Source organism: Typopeltis vanoorti, chromosome 3, assembly GCF_054136105.1.
Source record: "Typopeltis vanoorti isolate ZY-2024b chromosome 3, IOZ_Tvanoo_1.0, whole genome shotgun sequence".
Classification (NCBI taxonomy): Eukaryota; Metazoa; Arthropoda; class Arachnida; order Uropygi; family Thelyphonidae; genus Typopeltis; species Typopeltis vanoorti.
Window position 1 is genome coordinate 38,529,355 of NC_143551.1, and position 26,831 is coordinate 38,556,185.

Consider the following 26,831-nt stretch of genomic DNA (forward strand, 5'->3'; position numbering starts at 1 on the left):
ATGACACCTCCAGAGAGTCCAAGGACTCTTCGCTTGAGGACACTCTACTTTGCCCTCTCCACTGCTACTTAAGTCTCCTACTTTGACACTACTACCATGCAACGGCATCTATTGCCAATTGCCACCACAACAATTTTTTTTTCCCTGTTAATTGCATGTGTTCTGAAGGCCAATTTGTCTGTATGCAGGATGAAAAAGCTGAGTTTCTGGAGGGAAAAACCTTTCTACCTTTTGTCAGATATGCTTGCATACTTGACAAAAGCATAATTGAAAAGTATGCATGCATAAATCTTACCAGGAACATTCAGTAGGGAAAGTCCTGTGTAATTCTCACACTGTATTTTATTTTTCTTTTTATTGACTATACTGTGAAATGCCCTACTTTATTTTGTAATATCTGATCCACACATGAAATGCCACAAGACCTATAGCACATTAGTGCCATATGTGGGTAGGAGAGAAAGAAGACAGGTGGAATCTGTTCACATTTTGTTTAAACAGTTGAAGGTTGTATTTTTTATGGAAGGTAGAGTGGGGGAGAATGTTCACTGCTCATACCAACTTTTGCTTCCCTTACTAAGCGAGTCACCTTCCTTGCTTTCTCTTTGTACTTCTCATGTAACTGATTATCTCCAGTTATCTTTATCTTGTGCTGCCTCCACAATGTCTTTTTCTTCCAAATTGCTTGCTTCATCTCTTCAGTCATCCATTTTTTGCCAACCTTATTTGATCTTCTGATCTTTGTAATACACTGTCATCATTGCCTCTGCCAGATAATTCCATTTAGAGACCATGCAGCATTGATTTCCTTCCCATGTAATTCCTAATTCCATGATATCACTGCAAGCCGCCTCCATAGTTTGCCATAATCACCTGCCCCATGTTTTCACCTATAACCCTTTATCACAAATCCTGATATGGCTGGCCACTACCGAAGTGATCATGATCACTTCGTGGTCACTTTCACCAACTGTAAGAAGATGTAATACTTCATTTACAACAGTATCTTCTGATGAAATAATCAAATCCAAACCCCCGATCCATGTGTGTCGTCTGTTATGTACTGCTTAAGGTAGTTATATCTTAAAAACTCAAGAAATTCATTCTCTTTGATTTCTGATGCTGTCTCATTTCTGTCAGTATTACCATAATCGAAATTGCCCATAATGATCACCCATTTCTTATTAGCCAGACCAATTTGTCTAAACATTTCATCCTGTCCACCTCCACTTCACACCATACTGCTTCAAAACCACTCTCAGTATTTGCTCATTGCATCTCCACTCTAGATAGATACAACTCCCTGCCATAATAAATAACACTCCTCCTACCTTTCTTCTTTGTCTGTCATCACAAAATACTCCCTCCATCTCTATTCCTGTCAGAACATCATCCTCATATTACAGTTCATTGTTGAACAAATGAACTCTATCAATGCTACAATTTTATTCCATTTCTTTAGAATACTTATAGCATTTGTAAACATACACATTAGCTCATTTCTGTTTCTATAACAAGTTTCACTAACCCTGCTTTCCTGTACACTCCCCCCCCCCCTGAGTCCATTCTTGTCTATCATCACTGATATTCCACCCCTCCCCAAATTTAAATGTGATCACCCCTACAATATCGTTGACTGTCTTAGTCCTCTCTTGCATGCTCACACATCACTCCCAAAACCATCATCTACACTTTTCATGCAGTGTCCCCCTGTCCACCTGATCTCTCTCTCGTTTCTCTGTCCACTCTGTGTTCCTTCTCTTTATTCTCTTCACTCGTGCCACTCGCCTCTCCATTCACAAACTTGCCTACCTTACTCTTTTGCTCTTCCACAACACCTCTTGCTTGCTCAGGTCTTACATTCACTTCACTCATTTTCTCTTGCAGCAACAGTTTCTCCAACTGACTCATACCAAATCCATTCAAATGTAGCCCATATCTTTTATACAACTTTATCTGCCCCTCAAACTCATCTTACGTATTCACAAAATGAACTTCTTTCTCCTCACACAACTCTACTAGCATACCATTCATAATCTTTGCTCACCTTCTCAACTCCTTATCATACCTGGGCAACATGCTGACTGACTTACCTCACTGTTATCTTTCACTCTCCTTAACAGCCTTATGACATCCCTCCTTACGTTCTTGTTACTAGTCAGATCATTTGTGCCAATTACCACTACCAGCTCTTTTGCTTGTGTACTCCTCTTATCCAATGCTTAAAGCACCCTGCTCATTCTACCTCCCAGAAAAGACCTTTTGCACCTTTACATTATTCACCACACACACACACACACACATCTAATTATCAAATCTCCGTACATTGCCACACTCGGATCATTTAATTTTCTTTCAAATCTTTCGTCCTATTCTTTCTCACATTTTCATGCAAATTCATAATTCTTCTCAGTTCATTCCTCATACATCTAATCTCTTTCCTCATCTTTATGAACTCCGCATTCATAACTTCAATTAGTTTTTCAGTTCCATTTATGCAAATCGCATTTTCATTTTCACTACCCTGCATGTCTGCTGTCTTATCGCTCATCACTGCTATCTCATCACCAGTTCTTTTACCACCACTAACTCTTCACCATCTATGCACACTGTCTTACCAATCAACATTGCTAACTCATTGCCACTTTTTGCCCTATGTCTTACTGCTACCACTCAAGCACTCAGTCAACTACTGTGAGCTCTGCTTACTCCCGTAGCTACATCCACAATCTTTTTCCTGCTACTGCTTACATTCAATGATATCTCATAATCCATAAGTATGCTGCACTTTTTAAACACCCAGACTCTCATCTCTCTTATTTTTCCTCTGCACATAAATATTTTAAATTTCTCCCTAAGCATACATACTGCATTCATGGCATCTCACCATTTGTAAAAAATTCATGCCTCTTGCATTCATTTTTTGCAGCATCTTACGTTTCTCCACCATTTTATTTATGCTCAGAGCTGCACACAAGAAACAAAAAAAATTAATAAATCTAGAATTATAACTACACTGAACACTCTATTGATCACAACTATTATACAACATTTAAAAAAACTAATTATCACTAAAACCACACACAATTTTAAACTTAGCTTTTCATAATAATCTCTCGATGAACATAGCTCTCTCTTCGCCACCCTAGAAGACCTGACCAGACTAGGGAGCTTAGAGTTTTAGTAGATAGGAATTTGAAGTTCAGGGACCATATAGCAAAAATTGATACAATTCAGAGGAAAATTGCAATGCTGAAATGAACACTCATATATAAGAATACAGAAGTTATTTTATCTCTTGATATGACCTCACTTGGACTGTTGTGTACAGGTCTGGTCTCCTAGTTTCCACTGTGATACTGATACAGTGGAAAGAGTGCAAAGGTGTGTTAAAGATGATATCAGGATTAGGGAATACAGGTTATGAAGACCAATTGAGAATTTGTGGATGGCAGACACTAGAAATGGGAGAAAGAGAACTGATATGATTGAGACTTCAAACTTCTGAATGAGTCAAGGATAGAAGCAGATGTAATTTTACAGATGGTGGGAAGGGGACGAGTGGATATCCATGGAAGTTGAGAATGAATGCAGTCATGAAAGGGATGAGTGATATGTGGCCCTCTTTCATTGAGCCCCCTGACTACCTACAGGTTTCTTGTAATAATAATATCATCAATGGCATATATTTCTGGTTGCATTTCCCTTGAATATTTTTATTACTGTTCTGTTACTACTTGTTTCATTTATTAATCTTCCAAAATTATCTTCAGCTTTCATAACCTTTATGATCTCTTATTCTTTTTTACAGTACTCTTTCCTCTATTTCTAAGCTTTTTCAAAGCTTCCAGAACATTTTGCTGCCTTACTGATATTTATCTAATGATATCATCACCATAGAGTTATCATATTCCTATCTTTGCTTTCCTGAATTCTGCCATTAACAACTTTACCAATACCTTAGTCATCACACTTGTGATATTAATTGATCTATAATCTGAAACCACAGTCTTGGAGCCTCGTTTGTTTAATAGAACTATTTTGTGCCATGATTTAAATAGTCTAGTGGGGGGGGGACACTGCCATTTATTTCTCTCGCACATCTCCCTTAATGCACACTATCTCATCCAACCCCAAAGCTGTATTCACAGTGAATTTCTTAATATCCTAATCACCTCAAGTACTATCCCTGTTCACATCTGTATCGCTATCATATTTGTCACTGCATTATCTCTATCTGGATGTGATACTCTCTTCAAAGTTATTACTCAGGAATTTAAGTATATCTCTTGCTTCTGTCATCTCCTTACCATCAGCATTCAAGTTATCCTTACATAATCATTCTTCCTATTCGCTCCTCACATAGTGAAAGACCTCTTTGTGGCCTGCTCAGCTAATGTCATCCCACAATCTGATATTGCATTCCTCACGATGCTTGCTAGAATCCTTCTTTATTGTATTTTGTATTCCTCATGAGTCTGTTGATCACCTTTCTCCTTGTATACCTTCCATGTCAGTTTTTTATCCTTCTGATCCTAGGTATGCAATCTAATGCTGCATTTCTTAAATAATCTATTGTTCCATACATTACCAATATCTTTCTCTTGCATTTTTTTACTCCATGGCTCTGCTCCAACCTATCTCCCGATTTTGTCATAATTACCAGCTTTGTATTTCTGTATATACTGTTTCCTAATTGAAAATTTTCACATTCTTAGGCACTTCCCAGGTTAAAACTACATGATCACTCTCCTCCATCAGTGGCAAAGTGATTGCGAACATGTTTTCCGATACTTTTCCAGCTCCAGTATGTTGAAACCCCGGATACTTTTCATCGCATGCTGTTTCAGATAATTATTTCTCTCATTGTTTTTCTCTTAAGCTGTGCACATGCATGGCCATTCAGTGGCTGTCCCATGCCTTTGCATGACTCATTCTCCTGCTCACCTGTCAAAGAATGCACACTAATGAAGTGAGTGTTCTTGTCAATTGCTGCTCAGAAGATGTCACGAATTATTTGCTTCCCTGTCTCAGAGGGAATGTTGCTCTCAGAAGCTGTATAAATTCCATTCTTTTTTTATGCTACTTTCTTCTTCCAATGGAGAAGGAAAACATGAAAAAGGAAAATTATTAATTGAAATAGGAACAAAAGTGAGGATTTTATTATAATGTTTTAATGTAAATTAAAATTTAATTACTTAATTAGCTGCTAAAAAGCATCTAATTAACTAATTAAAGGATAAATTGATAAATAATAAAAAGCAAAATTTAAAGTACAGTGCATAACAGATTACCTCAATTTATTTTGTTGCACTTGAAATCCCAGCAGATTCTTGGAATTTTTTTATAGTTGCTGATGTGGCTATTGCATATATATACTTTTCAGAAGAATATATCTGTTTTAATATTGTTTTTTTTTTTCCCTTTACACAACAAATGAAAATCATTGCATCATTTTGAAAGAGGCTTTTATAAGTATAGTTGATTTTACTGTGTTTAAAAAGAAAATTTTCTGCTGAAACATTAGAACACAGTCAAAATAAATTGAAGGCTTTGCAACAAGAAGGTAGAAGCTTCATTTTTATAAACTTTTGGAAATTAAATTAAAACTATTCCAAAAAAAATATTTTTAGTCTGTTACTTAATGTTTTGCCAGCACATAATATACACATGAATACACATTTGAACACTTATTAAGGTAAAATTCTTTCCTCAGAGCTGGATGAATTTTCAAAATTTGGAGCCAGCCCCTTTTTTTGAGCCAAATTGCATAAAAATATGCTAATGTAAGGTGAATAATTAAAATAAGTAACAAAATGTCGCTACAGAACCGTTTATTATTATGTGGGAATATATCACAAAATATCAAACAACACAGTTTTATGAAAATTACACTGAAATTAGTACAAGGTTGTATGATGCAATTACTATAATCATTATAACTCTGCACTGGCTAATTGGAACTTTGTGTTCTTACATCAATCTATTCAGCAATTTTTTTTACATACACTGCAACATCTCAATTTTTGACCAAAAATGGAGCTGTTTCCTTTTCTGCAGCAATGTCTTCAATTCAACAGTAGTTTTCATATTCTCATAAAGAATTTTTTATTATGAGAAGGATGTTTCATCATAAAAGGGTCAGGAAAGTTATATTGAAGGAAAAATTTTCATAGAAAGGCTTAAACGTTGGTTATACATTCTTATTAAATAGCTTAAGGAAATTACAACATACTATAGAATATACATTAAAATAAATTTTAATACTCTTCCAATATTTTGGCAATTTCCAAATTTAAATTTGGAAATTTGATTGGAAGTGTACTATATTTATATTTATATTATATTTGATTTGGCAACATGATTGGAAGTGTTTTAAATTTAATACACTTCCAATCATGTTGCCATTATCACAGGAACTTAAATACAAGATACGTGCACACAAACACAACACACAGTAAATGAGTCAGGAAGCTATTCTTTCTCCTGAAAGTCCTGATGGTGCCCCCTAGTGGGCAATGTTGGTATTCTTGGCCGATTGGGCTGAAGGTCTTCTGATGTAGATTTCCCAAGTTTGGGGTAGTCTCATGCAACCAAATTTGTTGAGGTTTGGATTGTTTCTTAGGGCTGAGGCTGATTCCATGAATAGCCTTTCGCATTCGAATTTACTATGGTGTATTATTGTGACTTTCTTCCACCATATTCTATGGTGGGTATCCAGTGCATGGTCTGCAAGACCAGAGTCGCTGTATTGGTGAAAACGGATGTAAGCCTTGTGTTCTGAAATTCTGATATTTGCTGTCCTGCCTGTTTGGCCAAAGTAGGACAGCTTACAGCTGCAAGGGACCTGGTATACACCAGGTAGGTCTAGGGAGTGTGTGTGTGGGGGTCTTTAGTGGAGTGGATAAGGATGCCTTATCCACTCCACTTTTTTTATAAGGTCTGTAACAAGAAGTTAAGTCATGTTTTTCTAGGATTTTTGTAATTTTTTCTGAGGTGCCTCGTATATAGAGAATTGTGATGGATTTAGAGTAATCCTTGTTGTGAAGGGGGGGGGGGGGATTGTGGTTTATTGGTTGCAATATTTTTTTGGGGGTAGCAGAATGTGGTTTGGTTCTGTGGTTAGGGCATTGTCATTGGAACAGATAAGTTTAGCCCTGTTGTATAGTGTCTTAATGACTTCATATTATTGTTGGGGGGGGGGGGGAATTGTTGGTGAATGTATCTGCCTGTATGGGTGGGTTTTCTATAAACTGAGAAAACCAAGGTTCCATCAGGCTGGCGGGTGACTAGTGTGTCTAAGAAAGGAAGGCAGTTGTTTTTTTTCTTCCAGGGTGAACTTGATTCTGGGGTATTGGTTGTTTAAGTGTGTTAGGAAAGAGAGAAGTGCATCGGACCATGTGGCCAAATAGTGAACACATCATCGACATAGCGAAGCCATATGGTTGGTTTTTGTGGGGTGAGTGGAGAACCCATGGCTGTCCCCTCTATTTGTTTGTAGAATTTTTCTTGCCAAACAAAATAGCCTGAGTTCATTGTGAACTGAAATAGGGCTGTGATATCGGGAGAAAATTTAGCTTGGATTAGCTCTAAGGATTCTTTGAGTGGGACATTTGTGAATAGGGAGGAGACATCAAAACTGACCATTACATCAGTGTGTTTGAGTGTAAGGTTTTCTATGCTGGCTTTGAAGTGGGCTGAGTTTTTTGTGTGTGAAGGGTGTGTTTGTATGTGTGTGTGTGTGTGTGGGAGAATCAATGCCATCCACTATGGGCCGTAATGGCACATTTTCTTTATGTATTTTTGGGAGTCCATATATACGGGGGGGGGGAGGAATGGAGTTAAATGGTTTTAATTTCTTAGTGACTTCTACAGACCAAGAAGTGACCTTCTTAAGGAGCCTGTGGAGTTTTCTAATTTGTGAGTTGTGGGATTGTACTCGATAGGGAGGTAAGCAGCCCGATCTAACAATAGAGCATTAAGCTTACCTGTGTAATCCTTTTGGTTAAGTAATACAGTGCCGTTCCCTTTATCCGCTTTGGTGATTATTATTTCCTTGTTTTTCTTTAATTCTTGTAGAGATTTAATTTCCTTATTTAAGGAAAAATTTCTTTCCATCTCTCATTAACAAGAGTGTGACGATTGTTCCAAAAAGCAATTTTTCCTTCAATAATTTTCAGGTAGTAAATTTTATTACAGATCATTCTAAATAAAATTGAGGCCAAAGTTGAAGCAGAGATTCATGTGCAACAATAGGTTTTTAAGAGAGGTAAGGGTACCAGAGATCAAATTCTTTTCCTTAGATCATAGAAAAGTACATAGAATTTAGACTCCCTGTGGTAATGTGTTTCATAGACTACTCTAATGCTTTTGACTGTGTTCAACATGTGGAACTATAGGAAGTAATGAAAATAAAGGGTTTTCCCTCAAAATGCTGTCAGGTTGATAGCTAACTTGTACAGTGAGCAAGAAGCTACAGCAAGAACAGATGCTGAATTAACTGACTGGCTTCAGGTTCAAAAGAGAGTTAGGCAAGGATGCTTACTTTCTCCTCACCTGTTTAGTATCTATGCTGAGAACATCATTCATGAAGTATTGGATAAGTTTAACACAGAATTTGAATAGGTGGCAGATTGATCAGTAATCTGAGGAACTGATGATACAATACTCCTTTGTAATTACAAAGAAAAATTGGACAAAATCCTTAACAAAGTTGATGAGATCAGTAAGAACAGAGGACTTCAGCTCAATTATAGCAAGAAAAAGATTATTCCATTTCACAAAGGAAATGCAGACAGGGAAGCTTCTGAGAAACAAGTGTATGTTAATGGAGAAAGAATTCAGTAAGTCAGCAAGTTCGAGTATCTGGGATCCATTATTAATGAGAATTGCTGTTCAGAAGACATCAGAATAAGATTGGGAACAGCTAAAACAATAGTCATTGACTTCTGGAAGGATAGATCTATCTCCACAGAAACAAAGTTGAGGATTTTGGATGCAGCTGTTTTTCCAAACAGTGATTTATGGATGTGAAACTTGAAACCTAAAGAAGTCTGATAGGAAAAGGATAGCTGCCTTTGAGATGTGGTGTTACAGAAGGCTGTTGAGGATATCATATACTGAAATTTGACAAACGGATGGGTGCTAGAAAGGATCAGTAGAACTTTAAGACTCCTTAAAGATATTATATTGACAAAAGAGAGTTGAAATACTTTGGACACATTGAAAGGATGGAAGGAGGACTTCTCCAAGCAGTAAGAGAAGATAAAGTGTCTGGAAAAAGAGAAGGAGGCAGACCATCAATGGAATGGATGGAGTGACTGAACTTCAGAGAGTTGATCTCCATAAATGCATATAACAGGACCACCTGGCGAGGACTGGTGTGTTGCATCACTGAGCATCTGGGTGACCATACAGCATCTGATGTCAAATGAATGGATGGATGGTAGTAGAATTTGTTAAATACAGGGTGTTCGGGATAAATTTGACATATTTATAATTAATTATATTTTTCCGTAAGTTACATGTATTAACACTTCTCTTCATTTAAAAGTTTGGACCCTTCTTCATTCATATACAAGATGTCAGAAAGGATGGATAGCTGGAACCCACCTGAATCATGGAAGAGAATAACTTGTATCATGATGATTTGTGCCCGCCATCAAAATAAGGATATTACGACTGCTGCCCAATGCTCCCTGAATACAGTAAAAACAATCAGGCATGAACTAGAGACTTGCAATGGTGACTACGAGGATGTAGCAAGAAGAAAGATCCCTAGCAGACGATCTGATTGCGTTCGTACAGCAGAATTCCTCGCAAATCTGCAGGAACAGGTGTTGAAGAACCCTGGCATTGGAATTCGGGCTTTGTTCGTGGAGTTGCTAACTGTAGTCAAGCCCTGGATAACAAGGGTAGCCAATGGTAGGTCGTATGTATGGCAGCAGGATTCGGCCCCTTGCCACACCTCTGGGAAAAGTCAAAAATGGTTGTCTGAAAATTTCTACGACTTCACCAGTCCAAATGTTTGGCCTCCAAACTCCCCAGACCTTAACCCCATGGATTATTTTGTATGGGGCGCAGTTGAAAAAGACACCAATCGCACTTCCAGTAATACAAAAGCCCAGTTAATGGATAAAATTAAAACAGTTTTTGCGGCCCTTCCCAGGGAGACTGTAGCATCAGCTTGTTCGAGGTTCCGAAGCAGAATTGAAGCTGTGATCGATGCTAATGGTGGTTATTTTGAGTAAATCTTGTTGATAGTATTGTAATTAACTCTGCCTGTAATGTTTTTTTGTCAATTCATTAAATTTAATAGATACAAAGAAGATTTTCTTTTTCCTTACGAAACTGTCAAATTTATCCCGAACACCCTGTAACTTATCATAGTCCATGATTTTTGCTAATGTGGACAATGAATTTATAATTGTTAAGTTGGTAGTGACATTTTGCCACTCTGCAGTTTTTATTTTGTGCTGCTCAGAACAGAATGAAATTGTTCAAAAGGATGAGCCCATTCTTGTAAATGTTCTGTTATTGTCATGTTAGAGGCTTAATGGAATGAAACAGCACTGAGAAAGGATTTTAAATAATATTTGATTTTTCCAATATTTTACTCAGTCACTAAGACATTGTCAGGGAGTACAATATGAGACTTGTAACACATATACACACAGAAAGGCAACACAAAACTAAGTGAAACATGTGGATGAAAGACTAGAGTCCTAACAAGATGGACTGTTGGTGACCTAGGATGTTAACTAGGAACTTGAAGTATTAGTGTTTCCCATAGTTTGGAAAGTTTAATACATCCATATTTATTCAAATTATGCTGATTTCTGAGAGCATCTGCAGATCCACTTTCTCTTCTAAATTTACTGTGTGGAACATTTTGGTCTTTTTCCAGTTGGTTCTATGAACTATACCTAAAAGCATGGCCTGCAAGGCATGGTGGACGATAGTCATGACTGCAGATGTATTTTTTTGTTTTCTTCCATGTGGATGTTGACTGATCTTTCTAATCTTATGTATCCATAGCAGGCCAACTTGCAGGAACAGGGCACTTTATATATTCCAGGCACTAAGAGAGGGGGGGGGCTGATTTTCACTAGACCAGATAAGGGTAGCAAGTTTTTGGTGAAAACTTTGCAGAGATTGTATTTCTTTAACATTTTGGCTTATTTTTTCTGAAGTACCTTGGACATAGGTGATAATGATAGCATTACTAAAATCTTTCTGAAGGTAAGGTTGAGGATTGGAAAAAGGTTTTTGTGATACTGTGGGAACTGTAGCCATTAGATAATAAGGTGTGGTTATATGATTAAGTTCTGCTGCAAGGGAGCAAAGGGAATAGACTGTTGGTTAGTATTTTAATGATACTATATTGTTGATTGGGGAGCGATGGAAAAGTTTGTGAATGTATCTGCCTGTGTGAATAGGCTTCCTGTATACTGAAAAAGGCTATTCCCATTGGAGCAAAGGGAATAGACTGTTGGTTAGTATTTTAATGATACTATATTGTTGATTGGGGAGCGATGGAAAAGTTTGTGAATGTATCTGCCTGTGTGAATAGGCTTCCTGTATACTGAAAAAGGCAGGTTACCATTAGATTGGTGTGTAGTAAGGCTAAACTATTATTAGTTTCTTTTTTTATACTAAACTGGATTCTAGGGTAAAGACTGTTTAACCAAGAGAGGAAAGAGTTTAATGTGTTTGAGCCATGAGGCAAATGGAGAACACATCATCCACATATCCTAACCAGATAGGTTGGAGAGGGACTGAGTCAAGAGCTTGTTTTCAAAGTATTCCATCAAAAAATTGGGTTGATGGCAAGAGGGAGGAACCCATAAAGGTTTTCTCTTTCTCTTTTCAAAACTCTACCGAGTTTTGAGCACAGCTGGTGGAATACCATCTGGACCAGGAGCCTTATTAGTATCTAGATTAATCAAGGTTTTTCTAATGTCCTTCTAGTGTAAGTTCAGAGGAGGCAGTGGGTAGTTTGTAGTAGTTAGGGAGGGAAAAACTGATGTCAAGAGGTCTGCCTTTTCCTTGGTTATGGGAACAAGGAAAGGAAGATTTTATGCTCAACAGGCTTAATAAGGGACCAGAAGGCTCAACTGCTAGTTGAGGAGGAGGCAAGTTTGTTGCATTTCATTCTTATGAAGCCTGTTCAGGAATTGATAAATTTTTTTAAACTTGTTTTGAGCTGTTATGTAAGCTGAATGAGAAGCTGGAGTTTTTAATTTAAGCCATTGAACATATGCTGCATTTTTATCATGGATTGCAGAGGCACTTTTTTTTTTTAAATCAGATCTTGGATGTGGTCAGGGATTTGCAGTGGAGGGAGGAATGAAGGCTTTCATTCCAGTAAGGATTATTTCAGTTATTAATTCTGTACAGATGTTTGATCAGGAGTGTGAAAACAGTAATCTTACCATGGAAAAGAGGCATAAAAATTCCAGAGGTCATCCCAGTTAACACAATTGTACTGCCATAGGATGCAAGACAGATTGGCTGGGAGGAGGACGAACTACAAAAGAGGTAGTTTGTCCTCCTCCCAGGTTGAATAAGATTTGGTCAGAGTTGTCAAGAGGAGAGCAAACATCTATATTTATTTAGAGGAAGAGCTAGGTAAGGAAAGCTCCAGAGTGCTGGAAGAAGAATAATGAGGCCTGGTGATATGATAGGTCATGATAGATGGCAAATGATATTATCTTCCTTTCTGGCTTGATTTGTCAAGTTGGAGTTGGGGAGCTAGTTTGTGTTATGGACATTAAAGTCCTCTAGGAAGACAATCTCACAATTTGGATAATTGGTTTGCATTAAATCAATTTTTAGTGATAAGTCAAAATGGATAGTATGGTAGTCAGAGATAGGAGAGCAGTAAAGACAGCAGATGAAAACTATTAAGTGATGTAAAAAAAACAGCATATCAAAAAGTGTAGACTCCAGATTGGAAAGCCTTTGTCAAGGGATATCAGATTTTGCATAATACCCCCCCCCTTTTTTTTTTTTTAATTTTTATTTTTGCAGAATGTGTGTCATGCACGTTGTAGTTGGAACATTTGAGGTGTTCTGTTGTGGAGAATGCTATTTGGGGTTCTTTTAGGAAAAGGAGAAAAGCTTTTGATGTCTGCAGTGGTGGGGTATATTACTGATGTTTTATAATGATATGTTGGTGGAATGGGTGTGGAAATGTGTTTTATTGGAAAAAATTTTGGTTTTATTGGAGGGGGGGCATTTTTAAATATTTTTTCCCAATTTTTTGTTACCTTTTGTATTTTTTTTTATGTTTGCTTGATTTATATAAGCAATTACACCACCACCCATCCTCAAAACTCTCCCTAAGTCAGGACTATTTGTTCAAATTGGTGGCATAATCAATTTAACATAAGTGTTTGTTATATTAGAGCTAAGATCCTAGATTACTACAGTCTTAATTATAATTAACTCTTAGATCAAAAGTTTGTGGGTAGAATATGTGCCATCCATATTCTTGGGATTTTTATACCACCATTAATGTTAAAGTTAGGGGTTGATAAGAATTTCAGATGCCTTCTTAAATTTATGCTCATACCACATTTTGGTGTGATATAAACAACAGGTGCCTCTCCAGTCACTTCTATGTGGAGTATTCAGGGCATGATCAGAAAGGCCAGATTTACCATAGTTATTCAATTTAATGTGCTATTTATGTTCCGTTTTTTTGGATAGGAATTGTGTTATGTTTCACCTATATAGAGCAAAATACAGGTGCAATGAATATGGTATACTCCAGAGTGGGCCAGTGGAGGAAGTGGATACTTGGATGAGTTGAATAAGCTATAATTTTGCAGGAGGTTTAAAATTAAAGAACTTATTCAACTCATCCAAGGATCCACTTCCTCCACTGGCTCACTCTGGAGTATACCATATTCATTCCACTTGTAATATTTGCCCTATATGATCTAAGAGTTAATTATAATCTAGTAATCTAGGTTCTTAGCTCTAATATAACACACTCATGTTAAATTATTGATTAGGCCACCAATTTTGCTTATTAAAACTATGAAGTCCATATATGAATTTGTTTTCTGATGATGATGATATAAATAGAAAAAGCTTAGATGTAGTGTTTTTTTTTTCACTAGAGGTCAGGCCAGTAGAATAACGGTTGATCAAATCATTGTCACTTTGACATACTGTTTGAAATGTGATAAAGCTTGTCTTTATATATATATATATATATATATACACGGGGAGGGCTTGAAAGTTCTGATAAACACCTAGAACAAAAATGATATTAAATCAACTGATATATTCACAAGAAAGGACATACTAGCAGCAGAGCTATGAAGGTAACTTATGTTTTTATATTCCTATATCCTTGTATGTTCTTTCTTGTGGTTATATTAGTTGCTTTAATATCATTTTTGTTCTAAGTGTTTATGAAAACTTTCCAGACCCCCCCCCCCTTGTATGTGTATACTCCAGATAATAACCTTAATATGAAGGTCGAAATGCCAGGAAATTAAAGTAATTTCCTGTGAAAATTTATCATTTTTTCATGTTTATACCATAAAAAATTCATTTTTTATGGTATAAACATGAAACTTGATAAATTTTCATAAGAATACTTTGAAAATTTTTTGACAAACAATCTGCAGCACTTTACATGGCATTGTGTATGATGTGAGCTGCATATCTTATTTTAATGTTATTTCTCTTTGTAGATTTCCAAAGTCAACTGAATAAATTTATATGGAATAAGAGAAATTAGTTGAATACTAAACTAGCTGTATACAAAACATTGTTCAAGCCAATTATAGCTTATGTATCTGAGAGCTAGGTTAGAAATAACACTTGATCAAACACTGGACACCACAGATATGAAAGTTCTGAGAAAGATTAAGAGAATGAGCAGATGACATCAATGATAGTGAGGTTATTAGCATTGTTAGCATTAAGGAATGTGTTCACTGAGCTAATCTCAGGTGGTATGGTCACTTAAACAGAATGGGAGAGGAAAGGTTATCAAAACAAAATATAAAATAATTCCAGGATGGCAGTAAAAACATCCAAAGGAAGACCAAAACTGAGGTGGATTGATAGAAGTACCTTAGAAGACCAAAATATATGATCTGATAATGTTGGAGTCTTGACAGATAACAGATTAATTTGAAGAAAAATTGTCAATGGAAATTTAGTAATTATGTAATGTGTTCATTTAGGACTATCATATTATCCTGTACATATCATAGTATCCTGAGAGTGCATATCAAGAATTCAGTGATAATTCCCTAATGTTTACAAACAAATTCTTTCCTTTTCCTTACCAAAGTAAGTTATAAATTGAGAAACTAGTGATTTTCCGATAGTTTGAATCTCTCCAAATGAATTAAAATATGATTGGTGATTAAATTAGATGTTTTATAGGTGAATTAGTAAATTCCAGTATACTGTCATTTGGACTCCTTTTTCTAGTAAATAGTAATTAATTAAAATTTGTTCTAATTTTGTCAATATTATTTGAGCTCTCAGTTAGCATGGTGACAAATTTAACTTAATTTATTTAGTGATTACTTGTTCCATTGCTCATGGTGAGAGAACATTATTCTTATTTGTTTTTTTTAGAAAAAAACAAGAGAACTTTTTGTCATGCTTTTTTTTATCATTGTGATTATGCAATTCATTGATAGAATACTATAATTTTCTTTTACTGTATGTACAGCAACTCTTTCTTATTCAGTTCTCATTTGTGATCTGAAATAGTTTTTTACTTGCAACTTTTAGTTAAAGTTGTGAAATATGTTGCAAAACATCAGAATATCCCATGTCCGATAGACAATTGTGCACTGCATTACATATAGTGCTCATTGTTTGTGATTCTTTTTCAAAAAAGTAAATCCTTTTTTCACTAATTAACTAAATTTACATCATCTTTATGGCATGGCTATTGATTTTAAACAGTTAATTTAAAATTGTTGCGATTGTAACAATAAATGGCAGTTCAAACATATATAAAAGTATATAACTCTATAACAGAGATAATTAATGGTGTTAGTAACACATTTAATTACCTACTGATTGATACCATTAGCAAAAAAAGTCCTACCTGTATTTGATTTAAATACAGTTTTTATGTTGATCCCACACCCAAAAAGCAGAAGAGAAAACAGAAAACACATGCTGGTGGGATCAGGAATACAGTGATCTGTTGATATTCTTCTTGAACTATTAATGATTGTAATGGAAATCACTTCCACCTCAATTCTGTGGAATTGAGGTGGAAGGAATGAAAGAATACTGGAAGCAGCAGGTTTGGTTAGTATGCAGTTCAGCTGTAAAAGGATACTGAGCAACTGTAGTACAAGTTCCTGCAGATCTGGCAGAAATTTGAAGCCTAATGAATGCTAGTTCTACTGAATATGGCAATGAAAGTATCTGTAAAAGAGAGAATGCAGAAATTGAATTTCTATTGGATAGTGGCTGAAGAGTCTGTAAGAGAAGTGTCATTTATCAACTGGACTGTCCCTTTCTAAACAGCATCCAGAATTCTTAGGTGCACCACCCCATGCATAAGAGCAATATTCCAATGTTTTTCGGATTTGGAATTTGTATAGTAAATATCTGTTTGGCAGAGAAGAACCGTCTTGACTGGAAAAGGATGCCAAGTTTTTTGAAAGCTGTTGATGCTATAGAGGTGATATGATTGTGCCAGAAAAGGTTTGGAGTAAGAGTCACTGAGAAGAGAGATTTGGTCTTGACTGTTGAGCTCTTCATTATCAAAAGTAAGTGGAGAAGATCTGAGATCTGTTTTATGGGAAAACAAACAAAAATGCATTCATTTTGGAAGATTCAAGTGTTACCTTCACCCCTACAGTCATGTAGGCCAGGAGATCTCCTGTGGATCAGGAGTTGCGAAATCCATACTGGTGGTCACTAGATAGATAGCAGTTGATACTTTGTCGAGCGTTGACAGTATACGATTCAGTTTTTTTGGTCATATGTATTAACATCACTGTTTTCTGTTTACTAGTTTTCTCTTACACTAAAAGAAAAGAAAAATTAAAATAATATTTTGATACTAGAAATAAATCTCTACATCAATTGTAGATTATAATAATTCTTTATTTCTTCAACAGCTATCTGTTTTATGAATGTTACATGCTATTGGAAAATGGGACATACTGGTGTCCTGAAAGCATGTTTGTGGGGGATGCATAGATGGGCACCATATTCTTAACATGCATTGCAAATGCTAGAAGGCATGACAAAGATTACTTGAACAAATGGGATCAAAACCTAAACATTGGAAACAAGACTGCTAGTATTATTAACTTAACACCAAACCATGCAAGTCATAAAAAAAGTTCGGTGATATCACAGACCAAAAAAGTCTTAGGAAATAATAAAAAATAAAAAAAGACAAATATATAATAATAAAAACATAAAAGCAACAAAAACATTCCAATTGAAAAAAAAAAAAAAATCTGCTTCACTAACGTGTTCGAACTTACTCCATCATCACCTCTTCAACTAAGAGGGTGGTCTGAAACGTTCTCAGCCTCGACCATAGATGGCAAGATTTTTTTTTTTCCCTAAGTTGGTACATCTGTCGTAAGCATCCATGTGAAATTGCAAGTCATTCTATCAAGTAGTTTGTTTTATACAGCTGTCTGAAGCAAAAGTGTTGTCGGTATCCCTTGAAACGGATAAAATTGAGTATCATGCTCTTATAAAATGCTTTTTTAAAGAAGGTTTAATGGCAAAAGAAATTCATTCGAAGTTCATAAAAGTTTATGGTCGCTCTTCTTATTCATTTTCGACAATTAAGAAATGTGCTGCTGAGTTAAAATATGGCCGTATCAGCCTTGAAGATGATACATGTGAAGAACGTCCAAAAAGTGTAACAACACCAGAAATCATTGATCAAGTGCACAATATGTTATTGGATGACCAGCAAGTCAAAGTGCATGAAATTGCTGAGACTATAGGCATTTCAAAAGAATGTGTAGGATATGTTTTGCATGAAGAATTGCAAATGAAAAAGCTTTGCGCATGATGGGTGCCACGTTTGCTCACAGCAGATCAAAAATGCAATCACATGAAAATCTCTGAATAGTGCTTGGAGTATTTTAACTAGAATAAACCTGATTTTATGTGTCGATTTATTACTATGGATGAGACTTGGACTCACCATTGCACACCAAAAACAGTGCACAAAAGTGGGTTGTTCAGCGCCAAAGAAGACAAACTCGGTTCCATCCGAGTTTGTCTTCTTTGGCGAGGAAAGGTCATGGCATCAGTGTCTTAGGATCATGTATTCCACCCCCAGATACTTATAAGACAAGCACATACATATATCAGATGTAAATTATTCATAATTCATTTTACAGTACTGAAAGTATTTTTATTCATGCCTATTCTTTCTCTTCCCTATATTTGCTATTCTTTACATTTAGTGAATTAAGTATAGTAACTTTCAGATTTCGAAAGTAACTATACAAATCTGAAAACACACCCCAACTCAACATCACCAGAGTTAAAGATTGGTACTATTAACATAAGAAGCCTGAATGGCAAAGAAATGGAACCAGCTGAGGAATTAGATAAGTACCAGATCGACATAATAGGGGTGACTGAAACAAAAAAGACAAAATCTGGTGAGATCTTTCTGAGCAATAAATACAAAATAACAATCAAGGAAAAAGAGTAGCCATGGTATTCAACGCAAAATATGAGGCTAATCTTCTTGAATGATAGGCAGTCTCAAGTAGAGTGATGTGTGCAAATATCAGAATGGGGAATTGGCAGGGAGATTTATTTGTGCCTATGGTCCCACAGAAGGTTTTACTAAGGTACAAGTGGTGGAATTTTTTGATGCATTAGAGAAAGCATCTGACACAATGAAAAAGGAAAAGTTGGTCCTTGTTGGGGATCTAAATAGCAGAGTAGGAAATGATTGTCAGACATACAAAAATATTTTGGGAAAATTTGGAGAAAAGAGCAAAGCTGACAATAATGCCAAATACCTGTTGGATTTCTGCTCAGGACATGGACTGGTTATTACTAACACCATGTTCCAACATAAAAATGTTCACAAATTCACATGGAGAGAAGCAAGGAATAAGAAAAGTCTCATTGACTATTTTTTATTGTTGATAGTGATGTTTTCTCCCTGGTACAGGACACTAGAATGTACAGAGGATTTGAAATTGGAAGTGATCACCATTTAGTCTTGAGCAGGATAAAATTGAATTTTATATTGAAAAGAATGACATGTAAGAAAGTTTTAAAGCGAAGTTGAGCAGATCTCAGATGTGAACTGTAGACTAAATGCACAAAGATTATTGAAAAAAAAATGAAAGAGTTTGAGAACAGGAACCAAACCTTGGAGATTCAGTGGCAAGCCACTGAATATCCATGTGGTGAGGTAGTCTGCAAAGATAGAAAAATCAGAACTCCATGGTGGACATAGGAATTTAAAGAGGCAGTGAAGAAAAAGAAGAAAGCATATCAAAAGTTCCTGGCAAATAAGTCAGCTTTTGCTCTTAGAGAATACAGAGACAAATGTAAGAAAGCGAAACACTGTATAAAACTAGCTAAACAAAAGCCATGGGAGGACTTTGGCAAGAACATAGAAAATAAATATCAAGAAGGTGGTAGGATATACTGGAGGTTGTTGAAGAAGCTTAGAAATGGAGGAAAGAGTGCTGTAAAAGGAGTTAGAGATGATAAAGGTGACATGAAAACAGTAGAAAAAGATATTCTTGAAGTATGGAGTAATTACTTCGAAAAATTGCTAAATGAAACAAGCAGTGATAGCACAGTGGTATAAAACACTCAACAGGCATACAGTCAGGAATACATATCCATACTTGAAGTAGAAAAAGCCATCAAAGGCTTGAAACTAGCTAAACAAAAGTCATGGGAGGACTTAAGCAAGAACATAGAAAATAAATATCAAGAAGGTGGTAACATATGCTGGAGGTTGTTGAAGAAGCTTAGAAATGGAAGAAAGAGTGCTGTAAAAGGAGTTAGAGATGATAAAGGTGACATGAAAATGGGAGAAAAAGATGTCCTTGAAGTATGGAGTAATTACTTCGAAAAATTGCTAAATGAAACAAGCAGTGATAGCACAGTGGTATAAAACACTCAACAGGCATACAGTGAGGAATAAATATCCATACTTGAAGTAGAAAAGCCATCAAAGGCTTGAAATGTGGAAAGGCAGCAGGAGTAGATGATATTTGACCAGAAATTCTGAAGTATGGTGGTATAAAAGTCTTACAGCAGCTGCACTGCATAGTTCAGAAAGCTTGAACAGAGGGACGAATTCCAGATGATTTGAGTAGAGCTCTCATAGTACCCATATATAAAAAGGGAAATAAAACTGAATATGAGAATTACAGAGGTATTTCCCTACTGAGTGTTTCTGGTAAGATTTATGCAATCATACTTGAGAAACGGTTGAGAAGAATTGTGGAAGAAAAGCGTAGTCTTTGTTTAATTACAGATCTTTGTTCATTAACAAAGATCTGTATTTAAGTTTTGTCGATCTAGAAAAGGCATATGACAAGGGCCAAGAGAGAAGCTATTCAATACGCTACAGTGATATGGTATCATTGGGGCATTATATCAAGCAATACTTAGTCTTTATTTGAGTTATAAGTCAGCAGTTAGAATTGAAGGAAGTACAGGAAGATGGTTTAACCACGCTACCGGCCAAGACGTCAAGGTTATGATGGATGCGAAGTGCATATTAAAATTGTAATACCATTGATATTACATTGAAATATATGATGGATACGAAGAGTATGAGGATGCGTATTTGATACATAACTGGTAAGGTGGTTAATGTTAAATCTGGTTATGAGTGATTGGTCATGTTACGAGTAATATTCCGCACTGTTTTTTTGCTGTTAGTTTGGGTTAACACATGTTATGCAAAGTGTGATATTCGACAGTAAATTGTATCTGAGAGATACCGTGACCTCCGATATCAGTATAGTATGGTTTAGTTTTTTTTTTTTTTTTTCCTTTGTTCGATAATTTTTAGATTGTAACTGAAAATAAATAAACCATCATGAATTATTGAAATAGAGAGCCAAAGTCTTATTTATCACACATGTCCTCTAGGAGATGTGCTTTACATTATGGAAAATACTAAGGAAAGGGATCTGGAGCTTACTCCACTTTTATTAAGAGTTGCCCATAAGGTTACTTATGCTTGCATCCGCCGAAACTTTGAGTTTCTATATATTCGGCATGAAACTCTTGTAGTTTCTATATTCAGCTATAAAATAATGTCGGATTCAATATCCACTTAATTTGTACCATCATGTATTATATTTGCAGTGTTTTTCTTTGTTTTATTGCTTTTTTATTGACGTTTGAAGAGTCATTTTGCTTGTTATTGTAGAATTTATCCTGATAAGAAAAAAACAAAACTGTTCAAACGACTCTTGATAACTTATTTTGTGCATTCATTTTTTATCTTTCCTAAACGAGTGCAACATAAAACGAATTATTAATACAGTAATCAATCATGGACGAATTGTAATTTTTACCATTGATTATTAGATTTGATTAATGCAATTTTCATATATACGAGGTAACATCAAGCGATTAATTAACCGTGTTAATCGAGTGATACCTGTATTTGATTATTAGTTACTATACTTATCATCAAATTCCTAACATGTTCCCTCAATGATAGTACTACATGAAAAATTTACATCATTATTAACTCCCTATCTACAATTTTCCTTCAGTCTGTTACTTGTCAAGACTTCAACATTATCAGATCTTATATTTCTATCGTCTAAGGCGCTTTGTACCGTATCAATCCACCTATATCTTGGTCTTCCTCTGGGTCGTTTTCCTGCCAACCTGACATAAAACACTTGTTTTGCTAATCTTTCCACGCCCATTCTGTTTAAGTGATAATACAACTTGAGATTAGCTCTGCTAACGCATTCCTGGATACTGACAATATCAAGTTCTTTCCTAATATAATCGTTTTTAATATGATATTACCATTGATGCCATCTGTTCACGCCTCTAGTCTTTCTCAGCACTCTCATATCTGCGGTCTCTAGTGTTTGGTCAAGTGTTTTACTTCTGACCCAGCTCTCAGATCCATAAGTTAAAATTGATTTGAACACTGTCTTGTATATAACTAATTTAGTGTTCTAACTAATTTCTCTCTTATTCCATATACATTTATTCAGTTGACTTCCTACCATACCGGCTTTGTTTATTCTGTTGTCTATTTCCACATTTAATTTACCATCTTCACTAAAAATCGTGCCTAAGTAGCTGAAATGTTTTACTTGTTCCACAGATTCTCCGTTGACAACAGAGGTGACATCTCCAATGATTCTACCTATTTTCATAGTCTTTGTCTTTTAATTACTGACCTTCATACCATATCTATTACAACGGTTATTGAATTTAATCAGGGAATCTTGCAAACTTGTAGCAGATTTATTTAGAAGTATAACATTGTCTGTATAAAGCAAAGAGCTGACATTAACATCTCCAATTCTGATATCATGTTTAATACCATTTTCCTTCATAATGTGATCCATATAGATAATGAATAACAGAGGGGATAAAGTACATCCTTGTCTCACACCAGATTTAACATTAAACCATCTTCCTGTACTTCCTTCAATTCTAACTGCTGACTTACAACTCAAATAAAGACTAATTATTGCTTGATATAATGCTCCATTGATACTATAACTGTAGCGTATTGAATAGCTTCTCTCTTGGCACCTTGTCATATGCCTTTTCCAGATCTACAAAACTCAAATAGAGATCTTTGTTATATTCCCATGATTTCTCCACTATTTGTCATAAAGTGAAGATCTGATCCTGACAGCCTCTATTTGACCTGAATCCAGCATGTTTGTCACGAAGCTATTCTTCCACAATTCTTCTCAACCATTTCTCAAGTATGCTCTCATGAATCTTACCTGGAACACTCAGTAGGGAAATACCTCTGTAATTCTCACATTCAGTTTTATTTCCCTTTTCATATGGGTACTATAAGAGCTCTACTCCAATCATCGGGAATAAGCCCCTCTGTCCAGGCTTTCTGAACTATTCAGTACAGCCACTGTAAGACTATTATACCACCATACTTCAGAATTTCAGATCAAATATCATTTACTCCTGCTGCCTTTTCACATTTCAAGCCTTTGATGGCTTTTTCACTACTTGTTTCGTTTAGCAATTTTTCAAAGTAATTACTTCATACTTGAAGGAAATCTTTTTCTCCCATTTTCATGTCATCTTTATCATCTCTAACTCCTTTAACCAGCACTCTTTCCTCCATTTCTAAGCTTCTTCAACAACCTCCAGAATATTTTGCCACCTTCTTGATATTTATTTTCTGTGTTCTTATCAAAGTCCTCCCATGACTTTTGTTTAGCTAGTTTTACACACTATTTAGCTTTCTTACATTTGTCTCTGTATTCTCTAAGAGCACAAGCTGACTTATTTGCCAGGAACTTTTGATATGCCTTCTTCTTTTCCTTCACTCCCTCTTTAACTTCCTGTGTCCACCATGGAGTTCAGATTTTTCTATCCTTGCAGACAACCTCACCACATGCTTGTCTGGCTGAATCAGTCATGATATTCTTCAAGGCCTGCCACTGAATCTCCAAGATTTGGTTCCTGTTCTCAAACTCTTTCGTTTTTTCTTCAATAATCTTATGAAATTCAATTTTATCCTGCTCAAGACTAAATAGTGATCACTTCCAATTTCAAATCCTCTGTACACATTGGTGTCCTGTACCAGGGAGAAAACTTATTCCTTGCTTCTCTCCATGTGAATTTGTGCACATTTTTATGTTGGAACATGGTGTTAGTAATAACTAGTCCATGTCCTGAGCAGAAATCCAACAGGTAAATGCCATTATTATTCATTTGCTCTTTTCTCCAAAATTTCCCAAAACATTTTTGTATATCTGACAATCATTTCCTACTCTGCTATTTAGATCCCCTACAAGGACCAACTTTTCCTTTTTCATTGTGTCAGATGCTTTCTCCATAGTATCAAAAAATTCCTCCACTTGCCTTAATAGAACCTTCTGTGGGACCATAGGCACAAATAAATCTCATTGCCCAGTTCCCCATTCTGATATTTGCCCACACCTACTTGAGACTGCCTGTCATTCAAGAAGATTAGCCTCATATTTTGTGTTAAATACTATGGCTATTCCTTCTTTTCCTTGATTGTCATTGCTTGAATATAACATTTTGTATTTATTGCTCAGAAAGATTTCACCAGTTTTTGTCTTTTTTGTTTCAGTCAATCCTATTATGTCGATCTGATCGTTATCTAATTTCTCAGCTAACTCCATTTCTTTGCCATTCAGGCTTCTTATGTTGATAGCACCGATCTTTAACTCTGGTGATGTTGAGTTGGAAGTGTGTTTTCATATCTGTTCCAGTAGCTGGCTTTTCGCTGTTCGCCCTGGTTCTCTGGCGAAAACAACAGGGGCCTTGTTTAACTGGGTGATGCCTTATTTGGCATGAAATTTTGTTATGTTGTACCATCATTTTGTATTTTGGTTTAAGCCAATAAGAATACAATTTGGTCTGCTAAATCCCATAGATACCCAACAGAGTGCACCACGAGAAGGTGAGGATTGGACATTAGGTCAGAAGCCCTGTTCGGTTCTCCGCATTCCTTTAAAGGCTATGTGGAAGTCTCCTCTCAGTTATACAGCTTTGACCTTTAAGGACCCCCCCCCCCCCCATCATGATATATATATATATATATATATATATATTTTTTTTTTTTTTTTTTTTTTTCTAAAACTTCGTGTAGTTTTTTACACATTTGTTTTTCTATAGTTTTCTCTATTTTATCTAAGAGTACATGATAATTTGCCAACCAGAAAATTTTCATACTGTTATTTTCATGGACTATTTCTTTAATTTTCCATATACCAAATTTTTGATTATTATGATCATTAATTTCCTGATATATATTCTCAGTGGGTGTTCATGTTACTCTGACAGCACTACATTATTATTAATCTCCTATCAGCAATTTTCCTTCCATCAATCCATTACTTGTGAACACTCAAATATTGTCATATCTAATATGTCGTGCTTCTATGGCACTTCTGACTCAATCAATCCACCCAGATCTTGGTCTTCCTTGAGGCCTCTTTCCTGCCATCTTGGCATTAAACACTTGTTTTGCTAATCTTTCCTCACCCATTCTATTTAAGTGGCCACACTACCTTACATTAGCTCTGCTGACACATTCTTGAATGCTAATAATGTCAAGTTCCTTTCTAATATCTTCATTTTTAATATGTGCCATTGATGCCATCAGTTCACTCCCCTAATTTTTCTCGGAGTCCTCATATTTGTGGTCTCTAGTCTTTGATCAGGTGCTTTAATTCTAATCCAACTCTCATATCCGTAACTTAAAACTGGTTTGAACACTTTTGTATGCTGATAGTTTTGTGTTTTGGATAATTTCTCTCTTATTCCATATAAATTTTTTTGGCTGGCTACCCATCAAACCAGCTTTACTTATTCTGGTGTCTAATTTCAGATTTAGCCTGTTATCCTCACTAAAATCTGATCCCTATTACCTAAATAGCTGAAATATTTTACTTGTTGTATAGGTTCTCAATTTACGATGCAGTTGATATTTTCATTATTTCTGCCTGTTTCCATTTGATTTTGTCTTGTTATTACTGATTTTCATACCAAATTTATCACAACTGTTATTCAGTTTAGTTTAGAGAATCCTGTGGACTTCTACTGCATGTGTTTAGGAATACATCATCTGCATAAAGCAAAGGACTAAGTTTGATATCAGATTTAATGCCACTTTCTTTCATAATGTGATCCATATAGGTGGTGAATAAAAGTGGAGATAATGTGCATCCTTGTCTTACCCCTGATTTTACATAAAACCATCTTCCTATATTTCCTTCCATTCCAACTGCTGACTGACATATATAGACTATGTATCTCTGTATAATATTCCATCTGATATAATTGTAGTGTTTCGAAAAGCGTTTTCCTGTGCAACTTGTATGTCTTTTCCAGTACAAAACTTAAGTACAGATCTTTGTCATATTTCCATAATTTTTCAACTATTTGTCGTAAAGTGGAAATTCAACTTGTTCTTTTCCCAGTTTCTCTTCCACAATTTGTCTCCTTTTTTATTAATAAATAATAATCAAAAATGCTTGGATGTAAGTAGTATTCAATCTTCTGATAAGGTACTCTGAATTATGCAGTGTAGCCACTGCAAAACTTTTATACCTCCATATTTGAGCATTTCAGGATCACTTAAGGTTCAAAACCAAATAACTTGGAGACCTTCACATCGCCTTTAAGAAATGCTGAGAATTGACTGGTGCTTGCCTATTGTCCAATCCTCACCTTCACGTGGTGCATCCTGTTAATAGGTATCTACTGGATACTGAACGAGGAGGAGCTGGGAGTTTGGGATTTAGCCAACCAAATTGTAATCTGTATGGCTCAAACCACAAATAATATGATGGTGCAAAGTGATTAATTTATATAAAGAAATAATAATCAAAAATGTCATTTCATGCTTCCCTAGCTATGTCAGCCATGTTTTCTTGGGATTTTTTTTTTCCTCTAAAGGTTTGAACTCTAGTTTGATTTTTGTTTTCACATTTTTTTGCAGTAACAGTTCTCATTTAGTTTCTCAATGACATTTGAGTCCACAGTTTAAATCAGAAAGGTGGTTAAAACTTAAGAAAATTGAGTTCTGAAAACATTTGAGTGCAGTTGTTTCTGGATGTTTGTAATTCTTTCTATAGCATTCTTTATTTTAA

The 26,831-nt window shown here is 35.6% G+C and overlaps 1 protein-coding gene across 4 annotated transcripts in view; it reads left to right on the forward strand.

Annotated features, from left to right (window-relative positions):
- LOC150108062 (ankyrin repeat domain-containing protein 13C) overlaps window positions 1-26,831 on the forward strand; it is a 312,652-nt gene that overhangs the window by 151,308 nt on the left and 134,513 nt on the right. The window lies entirely within an intron of this gene.